The sequence below is a fragment of the Melozone crissalis genome, unplaced genomic scaffold (assembly GCF_028551555.1).
Source record: "Melozone crissalis strain CALT ecotype California unplaced genomic scaffold, PUWL_Pcris_2 ptg000042l_1, whole genome shotgun sequence".
NCBI lineage: Eukaryota > Metazoa > Chordata > Aves > Passeriformes > Passerellidae > Melozone > Melozone crissalis.
In genome coordinates, this window is record NW_026535820.1 from 59,284,544 (window position 1) to 59,301,942 (window position 17,399).

Genomic DNA, 17,399 nt, shown 5'->3' on the forward strand with positions numbered 1-17,399 from the left:
CATGGTAAGGTCAAAGTGAGTCTCCCTCTTGCAGATCAGGAGTCAGATGGGTCCTGTTCAGTCCCAGTGTCTCTGAAATTCAAACCATGCTATTGAATTTGAATCAATTTTTTTACTGGTTTCAGTGGAGAAAGGTTTGTGGATCATCTACAGTCACTTTGACTAGATGGTGGTATTATTCTACTGATACTGATACCTGAAGATTTCCACTGAGGCTGAGCCATTGCTATAAGCTGAGAATTGGGCTATTTTTCCTTTATTAAATAAAAATACAGTATTTTTTGTACTAGCTCACATGACATTGCATTATCAGGCTTGCTGATTTATTAGATACTCACAATGATATCTCTTGCCCACTACTGGAAGCTGTGTAACAGGATTGTTTTATCAATGAGAAGAAACTCATTTGTATATAGTTACATGTGTTTTTGTGAAATTAATCAGAGGAACAGTAGTTTTATGAAACATATAATTCAGAACAGATTAATCTACTTTAATTGTGTTCATGAAGTACACCAGCTATAAAATCTTTTGAAAGGAATATTAATCAAGTTGATCAAAGATGGCTTGAAGTATGGAATTCAAATATGAACACAATTACAGCAAATATATGGACAGATAGAAAGTAGCTTGGGAGATTATTTTTAAAAAATTACTACAAAAATAAGTCCCATTTTCCTTTTTGGATTTTTTTAAAGAATATATCATGTTTTAGAAGCAAAGATACAAGAAGAAAAAACAAATACAATTTGAGATTTTATAAAATGCAGTGAATAGGCATTTTAAATAGCATAACAACACAAGGAGTCAAAACCTCACAGAAGGTCATTAAACCATTTTTCAATTTTTTAAAACCTGTTTTTCATTCTGTTTAATATTTTAATAACTCAAGGTGTCTCAGGTAGTACTATATAGGCATTGCTGAAAACAGAAATCCTCTCTAACAATCAGAAAAGAAATATGACTTTCTTAGGATGCCTCACCTGTGATATGAAAGGTTTGCTTACACTGACAGGACTTGCCCCTTGACAAATCCTTCTACAAACCATTACAGCTTTTGTGGATGGACCTTCATCCTGAGCTGTGGTATCATATTTATTTTCCAGAGGCAGTCAAAGAGTTATTAGATGTTGATTTAGACAGATTTTCGTCTGCCTGCTTCAGAGGTGTCTAAGATTGAACTTCAAAGTGTTTGGCCCCAGACACATGGATACATGCCAATACTATTTCTATCAATAGTTATGCCAGTGAAACATTAACATATGAATATTGTGACCATGATCTTCAGTTAACCCAAGATTTTAATTGCATGCTAATGCATTGAAATTTGGCCTCAGGTTGAAAACAAAGAAAACTCAACTCACTAACATATGGTGGAGGTTTCCCTGTTGACCACTTCTGTTCTCTCCCTGGCACCAAATAAAATGGTAGGTTCTCTCTACTGTTTATTACAAGGAGAGCCTGATAGGTCCTAGATACTGTGTTTCTTTCCTTTGGATTCTCTTTTTCCTTTTTCTCACCACCCACCCTGTTAACATCACTCTTCTGTAAGTAACACCTGCTGATGGACTAGCTGAGGATGACCTGCTTGGTCTGGTCATACAATTTGTGTTTGCATGTCCTTGTTTGCAGAACTGAGCAGCTGCTGCACTTCTCTGCTTAGGACTTGTCTGCTTCCTCTTTGAATCAGGTTGAGTTTCACGTTTCCTTCTTGCCACTCTTGCTAAGCTTTCTTGGATCTCTGCTGTGATCTGGCCTGATATTTTTGTTTTTAGTGGCAGTCTTGGAAATCACATGTGAATTCCTTTGTGAACTTGACAGTTGATTAATTAAACTGGGGGGAGGTAAGTGATATATGTCACATACGAGTATGTGTAACACGTGTCCTATTTTACATGGAAAGAGGATGATGGTGGAGCTTACAGTACAATAATCTATAGTTTAAAATTATACTATATGGTGTTTGGATAGCTCACAAATGCATTAGAAAAGTGTCATAATATAGATGTGATACTGCAATCCTGGAAGAGCTGGGGGAGTAAAAGTCTGCATTTTGCTCCATATTTGCACAAGATGACAAAGTAACTCATTCTTGTTGTGTGGTCTTCAGGTGTGAGAGTGATAGAACCAGCATGGATGCCTCCTGCCATTTGTTTGTCACCACTGGTTTATTTCGATTGCACCTCAGTAGCAGGCTCAGAGGGAATACGATGTGTAGTGACTGAGCAAATTAAAGTAATTTCTCAGTGAAAGTATGACATTTGTTACATGAGGTTACTATCCAGATGTTATCTGTTAGTGTACAGTGAGAAAAAGCCCTAAGGAAAATTAAGGTGGGTAGAAGGTAAGCATCTGAAATACATTAAACATCAGCAGTCGAGTACAACCCTGTTACCTAAGGAGTCAAACTTGGTGAATGTCATGTTGGCTGTATGGAATGGGAGAAATGCAAACTAAGACACACTTCTGCTATGTGTGCAGCTCTGCTATGAGGTGCGTTCATCTGAGCTGTCAGCTGGCTGGCTGCAGTGTTTGCTGCTGTTTATACAGCTCAGCCAGGGTGTCTTTATGAAACCAGCAGTGCTGTGCAACCTAGGCTGCAGCAACTGGTGGTTTTATGCTGCTCTTATTTAACACGAAGGGTGCGTGTTGTGCAACGCACCGAGGTGCTCAGCCAAAGGCTGTGGTGAAATAAGGGGTCAGGTTCCCACCTCTGTTACTTACTTGGGTGGTTTCAATGGAGCCATGTGGGTGTAAATGTAGTGTGATAGAGTCTGGGGCCTTTGGCGTGTGTCTGAACCTCTGGGCTCAGAGCTGACGCAGACAGGTCAGCACTGCTGATCGCACACTGTTTGTTTGGTGGGAGTAGAGCAGTCACTTGGCTTTTCCTTCAAGTGGAGAAGGACTGAAAGTTGTTGCTCAGACAAATGTCATCAGTCTTCTTTTCTTCCTGTGCTTCAGGTGGATGTGTTGGTGAATAAGACTAATCTTTCTTTACATAGCCCAAACAGTGTTTTGCCTTTTTATCCTTCTGTCCTGTTTTAACAATTTCCAGACTTCTTTCTCTTGTTGCTGGCCAATTAGTTTTTCTCTTCACTGCCTTCTCTACCAAGATTCTCCTGTGCTCAGCAGTTCTTACTGCTGCATATCTGACCTACTTGTACATGTCTCCCTCACTGGCTTTGTTACCGGCACAATACTTAGATTTTGTGTAGACCATTTCTTCCCTTTTAATTCTGTGTGTGTTTCTATGTGTCTAAAATGCCCTTCTGGTTAGGGTGTTTCGATACCTCAGTAGTTTTCTGCAGAAATGCAAATTTGAACGTTGTTTCATCTACCTCTCTTCCTTCCTAGTTTAGTCATAGCTGGATTCTGAGCTTTGCAACCCCAGTGATCTGCCTGGACAAGCCTTTCACTCCATGCAGCCATCCGCTCCTCCTCATGGGAAAAGACCATTATTTCTTCTCTGAAACTTCTCTGTGGGTGCCTGTTTCTCTGGCTGAACATTGGATTTTCAGTTTATGTGCCCCTGCTAGTCTTCCCTGGTTTCCAGCTGCAGTGTCTCTTCAGCAGACATCTTGCTTTTTAGGCTTGTCAGCTGATCTCTAACAAATCAGTAGCATATATTTGTTTGTAAAATGTTACATGCTGGCATTGTTAAAAAAACACAAACAATGAAAACCACAAAACCAAAACTCATTCAGTTATTTTCTCTGTACCTGAGCATGAGCCTGGGTAATTTGCTTATAAAATAATGGAGAACTATTACTTTATTATCATATCATGTGATCTTCTAATCAAAGGATTCTTTTACAGTATTAATAGCAATAGTTCAAATTGTTAATGTAAATTTTAAAAAATGTAGTACCATTTTCATGTGTCATACTGATGGCTCAAAAATAGCAGCTTGAGCACTTTTCTCTGGGCTTCTTTATCATCACTTCTTCTCATACCGCGACTCTGCTCCAGTGCTAAAGTTCTCTAGTAATAGGTTGTGAAATATAAGTTAAATCAAAAAAGAATTTTTGAAAAGCACTTCATTCAGAAAAAGAAAATAAAAGTGACATAGTATGCATTTTGAGTGAAGTTCTTCAGAGAAGGAAAAATTCCTGGACTGCTATGGAGAAGTACCAGAATGAAGCACCCACTGAATGAGTGAAGTTCACTTAAGGTGTGAAGTGGAAATATGCAAGAGGGATTTTTAAATTTTTTTTTCTTTTTTTTTTTTTTTCTTTTTTTTTTTTTGTGTATCAGCATGCTTTTGCAATGAACTTACTTTTGGAATGATACTGTGGTTATAATAGATTTAAAGAAACCCAAACAATATAATAATTATTTTGATTGATAATGCTGGAGTTGGTATGTTTTCTCAAAAAGGAGGCCTTTGACTAAACAGGAAACCATCAAAAATAACTTCTATCTGGAAATTGATAACCCTTCTTGTTATAAATAATCAACAAAAAGATACAGACTAAGGGATATTAGAGGAAAATACCCATTTTAAAAATTGATTTACTCAGTGAATTTAACAATAGCGTGAGTATAGTTTCACTTTTCCTGTATGTAGGCAGTTTCTCGAGGTGAGAAAAACATCTGAAAAAACCCTCAACCTCATGGTTATAAGATCATAAAAATTGGTGCAGGGAGCTTGGAGGTATGAGTTACTACTTTTAAAGTCCTCTTTTGAAAACAACGCTAGACTCCATATTGATGGAGTACTTTTAAAGGCAGTGCCCTTTTAATCAGCAAACAGGTCCTCTGTGCATCAAATAATTAAAAATAGAGCAAAGTTTCTGAACAAGGCGTCTGGCAGAAGCGTCTGTACTTCCATCTGTGCATGATTAGCAGAATGTTTCATGATATTTAAATAGCACAAGCTTTGCTCTCTTTTTTATTATTTGTTGTACTGAAGACCTGTTTGCTTGTTAAGTGGTCTTTTTTGAATAGTTACTGGCAAGGAATCAGGAAAGTGTATGAAGACATCTTGTACACACTGCAAATGCCAAATTGTCCCTTTTTTCAGAGGCACTGCCCTTACTATTTTTTTTAATATTTTTTTTGATTGGAGTTTTACCACATTCCTCATTTGATGTTTAAATTTTCTTAAGGACCAGTTGATTTCAGAGGGAGCTGAGCAGGTATTTCTGCCCAGGGACTGCAGCCTGGCGGCTCACGGGTGTTGCCCTCCCTGGGAGGCGCGTTGCCGTGCGAGTACGCACCAGGGTGCACTGGCAGAGTACGTGTGGCGGCTCAGCTCTGCAGCTCCTGCCTCTAATCTGCTGTGCACGCTGCTCTGGAGCCTTACCCTTTCATGGGGTCGTAATCAGCCAGGCAACAGCTTTCCAAGTGCTTTTGAGGCCTTAAGCTGGGACTCCTCTTTGCTGGCAGTCATTCAGCATCGGATTGTGTGCTCTTCGTCTCTGGCTAGCAACGCGGCGCTTTGCAGTTGTAGCCACTGATTTCCCTCTGTACTAGTAAAGATTTTGTGCGTATGTTTTACAAAGGCCTGTACAAGAAGGTATGGAATGAAAAGAAGCTGCTGTCTGGATGCTGAGTGCATTGCTGTAGCTGGCTGAGGGCAGTTCTGTTATGTGCAATGCCCTGTTGTTGGGTGCCGGCAGGTTGGCAGGGAGCTGAGACGGTCGGATAGGCTCAGGGGTCCTTTATGGAGAGCCAGTATTCAGTCTTAGGACAATCTGTGGTCTTGGATGGGCATGGAAAATAAGAGCTTTTGTGGTGTGTGTAAGTGGTGTTTACTCTGTAGCTGGGCTTTTCGTTGCTGGGTTTTTCTTCTTGTGTTTGAGGAAAGCTGTGGTGTGTGATGTGTGAGTACTGACCTGGGTCGTCTCTTAACTTCAGCTAAAAACTTCAAAAGAAATTGTGGTTACTACTGAGAGCAAAGGTGCTAACCTGTCAACATAAATGTATAAACTCTGTGTGTTTGCACCTTAGAAAAAAACCACTGAAACACCTCGGCTGTGAAGAAAGTGTGTGCTATAAGCCTCCACACAGAGTTCACCCCACTTCACCTGGTTAGCACTGTGTTCTGGTGTCCATCACGCTGTTTCTGGCCCAGGTTCTGCAGAGCAGAGTGCTCTGCAGTCTCACAGCAAGTTCTCCTCAGCAGGTTTATATCTTACATGGTGAAGTTGATGAGTTTCAGGGGGAACAGTGATAGGATCACTTCGCAAATACCTGTCCATTGCCATCATTCAGCTGCTGGTCCAGGGAAGGCTTGAAGATGAATGAGTATTTACAGGGAAATACTGAAAGGGCAAGAGAAGGAACAAACATGCTTCACTGTAAAAACTGAGGGTAACATGTATGCCCATTCCTTCAGCTAAACCTCTCAACTAATGCATGAAGCAGTTGCACTCACATTTTACCCACACTGCTCTTAAAAATCAGTTCCCTTAATAATTGATTTCTTCAGAAATAAGAATTACTTCTAGAGCTGATTCTTGATTAGTGCAGTTTGGTGGGTCTAATATTAACTTTTTTCCAGGAGCAGGAAGGAGAGAAAAGACTTGGGTTCATTTTAAAAAAGATTCATGAAGTTGTGTTGGTAGGTTGGTTAAACTAAGCCAAGTTTTGTGTTTTGCTCCTAGTATTTGTTCTCAAAATATACCATAATGCTTTTTTGGAATAGCTTTAGTGTATCTTGTGAATTTGAATTAATTAATATTAGTATGAGTTTCATACTGTCCAACAGTATGTCCAAGTTTTTGTGTCTTCTGTCATGCCCAAGGTGCTCCAAGCACTTTAAAATAATGAGTTCAGTTATAATAGTGCTGAGGCTCTGTAGAGAAACAGCCATTCTTCCGAGTGCAAGGAGATCAAATTCAAGGATTGCTTTTTTTGATAGGAGTGGGAAGAATACTGCTTGTGATGCTAGTAATACCCCTGGTATTTTTTCAAGAGCATTTGTGACAGGCTCCTTGTTTTGGTACACCAGATTTTGCTGTTTATTACTAAATTTATAATTCTCAATGCACTGTAAACAAAGTGAAGAAGAATTGCAGGACACATATTCAGAAACTGTTGTTCACACCTAATTGTTGTATTTCTAGCCCTGATTATTTGACATCATGACATACTACATGAAAAATCTGGTAGCCCTTGATTTCCTGAAACAAAACCAAGGCTTCCTTTTCTAGCCCTGCAAAAGTACATTGTATCTAAGCAGGTAAACTGGAATTCAGCCTAGGATAGTAGGATGCTGTTGATTTGTGTGAAAAATGATGGTTCTGTTAGTTGTCTGCAGGTCTCCAGAGGAGAGAGAGGGCCTTGTATCACTCAAAACCAATTCATTTTGGCTGGCTGCAGAGAAGTATGGACAGCATCCAACAGACAGCCATCTCCAAGTACAAAGATTATAATGGAAATGTTGATGACCAGTCAGTATTGATATATTAGGAAGTATTTATATAACTCAGTGTTGTTGACTACTGTAGAAATGTTGTCTTAGGCCCTGTTCCCACTGGCATTCCTCCTGTTGACTTTTGGAGTGTTAGGATCAGACCCCTTTGGCTCAAATTTGGAGTGAATTAAGACTGAAAGAAGCATGCATGTTCTGCAATCACCCTTCACTTTTGGAGGGGAGAATGGAGGAAATAACTGACTTGTGCCATGGTACCAAAGTTCTTTATGGCATCATCAAGCTGTACACTGAAAATAAAGCTTTCCTTAAGCTATTTGAGATATTTCATTTTGATCTATAGCCTAAAGTGTTCCCTGTTAATGGAAGACTCAATGTGGTTTTTATGCTTTCCTTGTGAAGCTGTTCTTTGACAAGGAGAAAAATGTATCTAATTAGCATGCACCTTTCTGTATGTGGATTATTATGCATTCATTATTTTAAGTTGGTGCTATTATATGAAAGTTTCTCCAGAACTTTGGCAACTTGGTAGAAAGGAGTGACAGTTCACTGCATTCTCAGCTGTGCAGCTCTAAAATATGTTGCTTATGAAGACACCTACATGTTACAGTAAAAATACCCCTTACAGCCAAAGGTGCATGACCACAGTCTAGGTAATCACAAAAGAAAGAGATTCAACTAAGTAGTGAAACAGGAAAAAAAAGAGTAAATTTTTTTTAAGAGCAGTACAGAAATTATGAAAGACATAATTACTATTCTATGAATATTAAAAAAAAGCCCCTCAAACCCCACAAAGCTCAAGGGTTCACTATATGTAAAAGTCACTATCAGTTAGGGAATATATATCTGAATATTGAATGTATGCTAAATACTATACATTTGATTGACATTCAGGGCTCAGTTGTACTCCAGAAAAAGAACAGATGTGTAGCTTTGCTAGAAACAACAAAAGACAATTTGGGGAAATGCAGAAGTACTGCTAGAAAAGCTGAATGCTACATTTCTAAGTAAAATGCCATGTGACTAATATAAGTGCTCTTCTGTCCCAGATAGGGCTGCTGAAATTTTAAGCAGATAGCAAAAATTTACTGTTTCATATTTCATAGATAATAGTTGTTCTGAATGCTTTAAATAATACAGGAAATGTAGTGTGACAAACTTGACATTTGAATATTAATATTGATACTGAAACAGTTCACCACAAAGAATGCCAGGGCTGCCGGAGGAAGGATAGCATTTTGATCAGATAAAGACACAAAAATTATAAAGCCCTTCATATACATTGAAAAAAAGGCCTTGTGAAAACTGTGACAAAATTACCTTTCAAGATTAGACATTTTATATCCTGTTTGGTAATATCTCTGCAGGGAAAGTTGGAAGCAAAGAGATGTCTTTGCCATTTCTGTCTTTCCCCTTCCTCCCCCACTTGCAGTTTGATGAAGGCTATTTGAAATAAGTTCAAGAGTCCAGGGCTATGAAGTGTTTTAGGTTCACTTGTACAAATACATGAGTGGATGTGGGCTCAAGAAAAGACGCATGGGCATGTATACTCTTTGGTGACCAGTCTCAAACTTGCTTGAGATGCACTGTAAGTTATCCTCTCTAGAGCTGAGATTTGGCAACAGGTTACTTTATTAAAAGAGGCTTTTCTTTTCTAAACATAAAATAGTGCTGACACTATTTTCCTTTCCTTTTTCCTAAACAGGCAAGATTGCTCTCCCACATCTGTGTGCACATGAGTGTGTGCACAATCCCTTAGTATAAATTTGTTATGGCTTGCTTGATTTATGTAGCTATGTGTGGTGAGACCAGGAGAACACAGCCCTTCAGGTATGAGTAAGTTTCAGCCCACCTACATGATGGTGCCCAAGGACTGTGTCCTCTTTCTGTTCACAATGTCTCTCAAAGAGGATACAAAATAAAGATGTAGACTGGTGAAAAGTTGATGATTGCAAGCAGAGGGGGCCAGCCCAAGCCAAGCCCATGGAAGGAGCAGGAATGTTTCTGTTCTGTTGCTCTCTGCAGTGCAGTGCTGGTATGGATGTGCCCCACTGTTGATAAATCTCTTAGTGGCTTTTGGCAGTTGTTGTCATAGAGATGATTTGGTCAGTCACTTAGCTGGTTGTAGTACTGATAGGTACATTGCTTTCCAAAATTCCTTGTAAGTGGAGTATGTAGAGTACCTTTTTGGCTTTGTATGGGTAGTATAGGTTTGATTTTAGCTGTTTAGCTATATGCAAACTAGTTAAAGGCATTTTATTTTTTGGGTCAGGAAGGAAAAGTTTGTCAGCCTCCCTTCTGAAAATGTTTTGGTAGCTGTGACCACTTTTTCCCTTCAAAAATATATCTTGTGCTTTCAGACTCTCTCATTTTCAGATGTGATTAATGGTAATTTTTATCTTTAGAATGCAAATGGAATTTTTAGCATACTTTTGCACTGTATAGTGCTTCTTTCTGCACAAACTGCTTACCAGACAAATTAAAGACAGGTATGTATTTAAAACCCAACCAACCCAAAGCAAAGTACACTTTACCTTCTGAAATATTTATATAATTATAGTTGTAGGTGCTGCAACATATTTATGTGGAAGTGGCATCATTCTGCTTTGCCAAGCGTAAGCAGGTCCCTTTAGCTGTGTATTGCCGCTGTAGGCAGGAGGAAATGTTGGGCATTTCACTGGAATGATGGCAAAGCCTTTGTGTCTCAGTGTGGGTAACCCACATGGGAACAGCCCCTCTTAGGTACCTTCTGCAGGGGGCTGTTGCCTGTTGGGGAATCACAGATCCCTGGCAGTTGCTGGTATTCCTGTAAAAAGGGTGTAACAGCAGCACTTGTATTAAGAAATGCAATTCCCCTGCTGCCATGTACAAAGCAGGCAGACTCCTGACCCCTCGGTGATGCCAATGGCATTTCAGCCTGCCCTGTGAGTTGTTAAACTTGTTAGGCACAATCTCATTTTCACAAAGGAGACCTGGACTAAGACAGTAATGCACTGGAGATCTTACTATCCAGGGCTGTGCAGTTGTAAGGTGATTCACAGCATGTACAGAGGGAATGGAAAATGTTATCTTGGAAGCATTCCAGTGTGTTATTTTGAAGTAATTTTGCTCAGGCACAAATGCTGGGGATTGTATGGCAGCCTCTAGAGCTACAGAGTGGAAGGTGAACCTGCTATACCTTAGGTTAGGCTGTAACTAGTAAATGACATTTTATTCTGTGGCCAGCTATTCACCTGACTATTCAGACCTCTGTTCCAAATAGAAATCAAGAAAATAAAATACTTCTGAGACTTTGGCCTGTTACAACATGGGTTGCTGCTGCAGATGATTATATAGATCTATTTTACTGCCAGTTCCCTATGCCAAAATTTAGAAAAGTGTCTTAATTTTAACTGCCCAGAAACACAGCCCAAAATGGGAGTAATCATCCTGAAACAAATTACTTTTTTTACATCCTGTATTTGCTCTATTTCTTCCACTGTTTCTCAAACTACTACTGCCAGTGGTACAATAATAGGTTAAACCAACTTTAAAAAAAATAATTATAGTATAGTTGCTCAAAGGAACATAGAAGTAAATCATTAAGACAACATTTATCTTCTGATTTAGTGTCTGAACCTGCTTCCTTGATATTAGTGCAAATTAATGAAATTAGGATCATACCTTTAAAGAAATAGGAACAATAAAAAAAAACCAAAACGGAACCCAAACAATTGTATATTTGAGCTCACCAACATAAAAATGTGACTGAAAAATTGTGACATAAGCCTAAGCATCATTGTTATGGTGAATGGAATAATCTTCCATGGAGCTGTGACCAATGCGTTATAGTGCATGGGGCCCCTATTAATGCACAGAGTATTGACACAGCATATGGTAACTACTCCAAAACATGCCATATATAACATGCTTTTTGTACTGTTGTGTAAACTGCATTCTAATGTGTAACTGAGGATATAGGTAGTCTTAAAAAAAACATTTTGTGCTGTAGCATTTGCTAGCAATATGGTATATGGCCAGGAGGTACAGTAGATATTCAAATTCAGTATGCTGCAGAATTTGTGAATTTGCATGTGAAAATACTTGTCATTTCTGGAAATACCCTGAAGTGTAACTGTCCACAACCTTCCTCTTCTAAATTATTATTAAATACTTGTTTTCAAAGCCGAATCTTTAGCCATTTGGAGTATGAATTTCATAGCTAGTGATTTTAAAATCTCATAGTCAGGACTGTGACCCAGAATTTTTTTTTACCATTTTTGCTGTCCTTTTGATTAATATGTGTGAAGTACCAAAGCCTGTGTACCTCAATGCTGTTCATTACCCTGCCTTTTGGAAAAATTGAGGAAGAGCTAGGAAGAGACACGGGCAGGACCAGAGAGCCTTATGCAGTTCAATCCAGAGATCATTTCTCCTGGTATCACTTGGCTGAGGAGAGATAATTGCTCATACCTCTGGTCAGAACTGTGTAGTAACATGTGAACCCTTAGGAGTAGGGTGTTCAAACCTGGGAGATGTCCTTCCTGGGGGGACATTCTGGAGCCTCCAGGAGTGGATCATGGGAATGCTGGGGCTCATTCAGCTCAAACTGTGAAAGCTGGGGCCTCACCTGCCTGTGTGCTGTTTAGAGATGGGGATCTGCCTGCATGCAGGTAACCAGATTTTAATTTTTCAGCTTCCCCTGCAGCAGCTGCTCCTCATGGGTTTTTTTCCTGCTGCTCTGTGCTGCTGCAGGGTCAGGTTTACCCTGAGAACATATGCTTGTGGGTGCTCCATGCCAGTGCTGCAGCTGAGGTATGGGATCAAAAGAAGAATGAGGAATGTGGTGGCTGCCTGTGAACCTGCTCACCTTCTGCACACTTTCAGGAGACCTATAAAATAAGGCAACTAATTGCTAAGGCTGGAGTTTGTTTAAATACAACTCGATTGTTGCGTAATGTCTATTACCTAAATTTTTCTATCCTTTTGGAATGTTGCCCCTTAGGGATAACTGGATACAAGTGTTGCACTGCATGTGCATAAAGGCGGGAATATTCCTACAGGCTGCTGCAGCCCTCGCTGGAGGTTGTGAGTGGCAGTGTTTGTTTGCAACGTAATGGTGGGTTTTCGTTTGTACTCTGTGGTGGCAGCAGTGACCAGTGACTGTGGTCTGTGAACCTGTTGGCTTGGAGCCTGCCTCTGAAGAGCAGGGACTCAGGAAAGCAAAGCTGGCTGTCAGCTGGTGCAGTCGTTCTGTGGTAGGCTTCGCTTTTATCGGGAAAACCTTGCAAGTGGGAGAAGACTGAAAGCTTGCTTGGCCTTTCTGCAGGTGAAGAGAGGTCATAAAAGTTATTTTTTTGGGATGCCAATTGTTTTTTAGAATTCTAATTATACTGTTTCATTTTAATGTAACTTTCCCTGGTTTTTCCCCTGTCCATTTTGAGTCAAGTAGCACTTCTGTCTTTCTGTTTAACAATATGTGCAGTTGTTGCTATCCAAAATTCTTTATTGATCTAATAAAGCAGTTAAATGAGGTGACTTTGAAAATATAATAGGATAGCTAAGTGAATCTATATAAAAATTCATGTTTAACAGAGAGCATATTTGATAAAGTTAGCAAATATTCTGTGAGCAGTGTTATAGTTATGGCTGTTTTCAGACAACTTGAAAGCTTTCTGGAGAACTCATCCTCTGGAGTAAAATGTTTTCTGCTTGTTTCTCTTATGAAAGGGAATAAAGTGTTACTGTTGTCAGAATCCATTCATTTCTCATACCTTGTAGTAAATGATAACACTCCCCTTCCTATTTTTGAGATACAGAAACATGGAAGTGAAAAATGCCTCATTAAATTATTTAGATATAGGCAAATAATAATGTTTTCCCCTTTTCTTGCACTATTTCTGACTGCTCTTTAAAAATTCCACTGCACCCCTGGTAGGTGAAATGGTGTGGGCCTGAAACAAGAGAAACCATTCCTAAAATTTCAGCCTGGCTCATATCTGAATGTGCTGCCTCTCATGCTTCACTGCGAATCCACATCAACCCACTGGTGTGATAACATGGAATGAGCTGCAGTCACCCAAACCTTTGCTTCATCTTGAGCAGTCAGGCTGGCAGGAGTGGAAAATGCTCCTCAGCAGCAGGTTTGATGCTTAGGAAAACTGATTTAGGAGTAAATTCTTGCTCCGATGGCGATAGCCTTGCTCCTGCCGTGCGCCATTGGTGACAGAGGAGGAGCAGCAGGCCATGCCAGGCTGGCTACCCCTGGCATGGGCCCTGCCCACACGTGGTTGCAGGGAGGGGCTTGATGGGGGGGTAGAGCTCTTCCTGCTGGGACTCATGGCACCTTGCTGGAGTTCAGCTGAACAGTGTAATTAGTATCATTCTAGCTCCCAGTCAGCTGTAATAGGTACCAGGAAGGCGCTTCTCTTTGCATAACCTATTAGAAAAGCTATTTTACTTTCCTACACGTATGCCTTATATGGAAGAACAGGCAGCGTGGTGAATTGTCAGGAGACTGCATGAACTGCATTTTCCAGTGTCACAACTGGCAACTGTGAAATCTGCATCAAAATGCTTGTACCAATCATCCTTTAGGCCAGCAATGGGAAAGTACTGCTGGGTGTGCAGGGTGCTCATACCTGAGCTGGGGGCAGATGCCTACTCTGGTCCCCACTGGTGTCAAAGGAGTTAGTGGCTGAACTAGGGAAGCTGATCTGGGCAATCTTCCAGCCTGAAGGATGTGAGGCAAAAATGGATGGGAGGAACTGTAAGTGATATGAGGGAAGCAGTAGGCTAGGAGAAGAAGGGTCCAATAAAATCAAGTAATAAAATACATCCATAAAACTGCAGGACCTGAAGTTTGAAACAGTAGCTCTATGCTTACATGCTTGGCACAACTTTCATTTCTAATTTGTCTGCTTCCTTCAGGCTTCCTTTTGCCAGAGAGGTGGTCTGTACGCTCACTGTCTGCAGCTGGAGAGTCCCTGCTCTGCTCATGCCAGTGGTGATAGAGGACCACAGGGAGATAAGAGTTCTCCCTGTAGCAGTCATTGCTCTTGGGTGGGTGTGCTTGGCTGGTTTTCCAGATCATAGACTTCAGGCAGTAAGGCATTAGAAATATTATAGTCTATTAAATGTACTGTGGAGCGTTTGGCTGCACTAACTGCTGCTTTTAATAGAGCTCAGATCTGACATTTTTGGGACTGAGAGGGTTTGGATGTAAACTTTGTTAAATTGGTTTTGAAAAAGGAAGTTCTTTCATGCTTTGAAGGGAAAAAAATATGAAGACAGAACTGCAAGTCTCTTCCTTAAATCAAAGTTTTCTGCCTGAAATGGGAACAGCTCAGCAGAACAGTTTAAGTAAACATGGCCATAACTGCTTATCTGAGACATTGGCATCCTCTCTTCTTACTGTGTTACTTTTTTGTGGTATCCTGGCGTCTCTAAGTCACTGATGTGTTTGTTCTCACAGCACCTCCTTTGTAGGCATATGCTTTTGTGTCCATTTGATAGTTGCTACCAAGATTTGAGGCTTTATCTGAAGACCTTGCTCCAGGAGTGTACCTTTTCTACATCTCTGCAGATGAGATTTTGGAACTGCTGTCTGAACAGTCCTTCCTGCCTCCAGCTCTGAATTCTCTCTGTCTCTGTTGTGGCTTCTTTATTTATTAAGCAGGGGAAAAAACAGAGGCAACTGTTTCTGAGTCATCCCGAGTCAGTGTTCAGCCCAGGACAGGATAAAATCTAGGCCAGTGACAGCTGGTGTACAGTTGTAGCCTGTGTGGGGTCAGTATAAACTGGGAAATTTGCTGAAAATCACGTTATGTATGTGAGAGTGCAAGGAATTAGGTACCATACTGTAAAGCTGGTGCCTGAGAATGGGATCATGATTCTTCTCCTAGGTAGAAAAAATGCACCATATTGTGAGAATGACTTATTGATACCTAACATTACAGCTTGGGTGAGTTTTGCCTGTGTATATTAAAATAATGTAGACCTACAGTGAGTCTTTTATCCAGGAGGCATTGCCACCTGCAAATAACTTCTTTGCACTCCAAGTTCTTCCACTGTACCATTGCTTGAAACTTCATTATTGAAATTAATTTTTAAGTTAATGCTTTGCTCTTAAGATCAGCCTCTAAAGAAAGAAATTTGTTTTTATTTGCACATGAACAACAAGAAGAATGTTTTAGTTATAGAATGTAGGATTGTAATTAATTTGATAGGTCTAGTAAAGTAAGAAATTCAGTGATGTTTCATAGATCACTTCTGTGTGTTCTATAACATCTTCTTCAAAGTAATGGAAGAATAAGAAATGAGAAGTGAGAGATGCTTTGTGTTTTTTCATGGGAATGAATGTGTCTGTACATTTTTGAGGCTCTAGTAGAAGTTCTTCCTCATTTTGGTTATGTTACAAGGAATAAAATCAATTATAAGGAAAAAGAGAAAAAGAAAACTGTGCCTCTTGCTTACTTTTGTTGTGATTCCAACAACAGTGCATCAGGTCATGGTAAGTGATCTCAGCCATATTTTTAGTTACAGTTTGAAAAATTATGTTTTGTCATGAAATAGTGCCCAGAATTTTAAAGCTAGTACACATGCAGATGTAAGTATATTGCACTGCCAATGCCAATCTAGTACATAAAGAGCTTCACAACTGTTTGGATCTGCTCTTCTTTCATAATGGGCTGCAACTTGTTTACTAATGCTTGAAAGCATGTACACATCAAATAAATCTCTGGTATTTGGGCCATAGTGTACCAGCATTATGCAAAGGGAAGATTAACCACACTCAGTATTAAGCTACGATCCACTTCACTCTTGATTCCTCACCATAGTAAATCAACGAAACCATCAAAGAACAGAATTAATGGAAGGGTTCCTCAGACAATAGATTTATTTCCATGTTTATTTGTATTATTGTTAAGAAAAGGGAAATCAGCAGAGCAAATCTGCCTGGAGGCTCAGGACGTTATAAATTAATCAAAAGACATGAAGTGAACTTTCGGGTGTGGAAAACCAGCACCAGATGCAAATGCTACATAGCTGCATCATACGGTGTGTACGATGTTGCTGCGACAACTGAAAGCAGCACTCCTGCTTTGACTGCTGCTGCTCTCAATAGATAGCCTTTGGCAAGCAGTGTATTGGCAAATCTGACACAGAGTGAATTTGCAACATTGACTCAAAAGACTTTCCTAACATGAAGCATCTTTAATGCATATCATTTTAGCTCTTTCCTGTTTTTACTCTGCTCTCTTTCAGTGAAAAGGTCACGAGAAGCAGTAGCTGAATTTTTCTGAAGTGCTTTACAGCAGGGAAAGTGGGGGAACCTCTTAAAGTGGTGTCTTATTCTGTAAGTTAAACCTTTTATTCTTCAGTTAATTAATTAATTTATCTTCTTTTAATTTTTTAAATCCTATGTATCAGAATAATTGTAGTCACTTAGAAGCTGTCCCCAGGCAGTGAAACTCCTCATCCCCACCTTGGCTTTCCCCCTCCCCCAGAAATAGTCTTTGCCAAATGAAACCTGTCAGCCCACTTTGGCAGATATAGAAGTGTGCAGCTGACTCAGTCCCTGCCACAAGGTGAATGTCCCTCTGCCCCAGCTGGGGCTGGTCGCTGCATTCCTGCTCAGAGATGTGCCCTATCGAGTGCGCGTCTTTTTCTTTGACACTTGCCCCACAGTGCCCCACCTTTTCTTTGTGCATCCAACTGTAGTAATAGGAGGTTTTTCAGAGACCAAAATGGGAACTTTTTGGGTTTTCCCCTACAGCAATAGCATAGGTATATTTGATGTTGCTACCACTATCACTACAAGAAATAAAAGAGAGAAGACTGTATTAATTTTACAGTAACAGGGAGATATTCTTTAATGTAACTAGAGGTTCAGTTAGTGCTGCTGCCTTACATTGATTCCAATAGAAGGTCAGAGATGTAAAAAAGTGTAGTGCTCAATATTCAAATTAATTTGTAGCATCAGTTTAGGATGGTTTAAAAGTTTAGCTAACCTTAAGGGTGCTAAGTACTTCCAGCTGAG

At 39.9% G+C, this 17,399-nt stretch overlaps 1 long non-coding RNA gene across 2 annotated transcripts in view; it reads left to right on the plus strand.

The window, feature by feature from the left end:
• Positions 1 to 16,709, plus strand: part of LOC128942750 (uncharacterized) — a 28,833-nt gene extending 12,124 nt beyond the window's left edge. For both annotated transcript variants that reach the window (XR_008483637.1, XR_008483638.1), the window contains exon 3: positions 16,625 to 16,709. This is a non-coding gene — a long non-coding RNA (uncharacterized LOC128942750). The remainder of the gene's footprint in view (positions 1 to 16,624) is intronic.
• Positions 16,710 to 17,399: the final 690 nt, after the last annotated feature.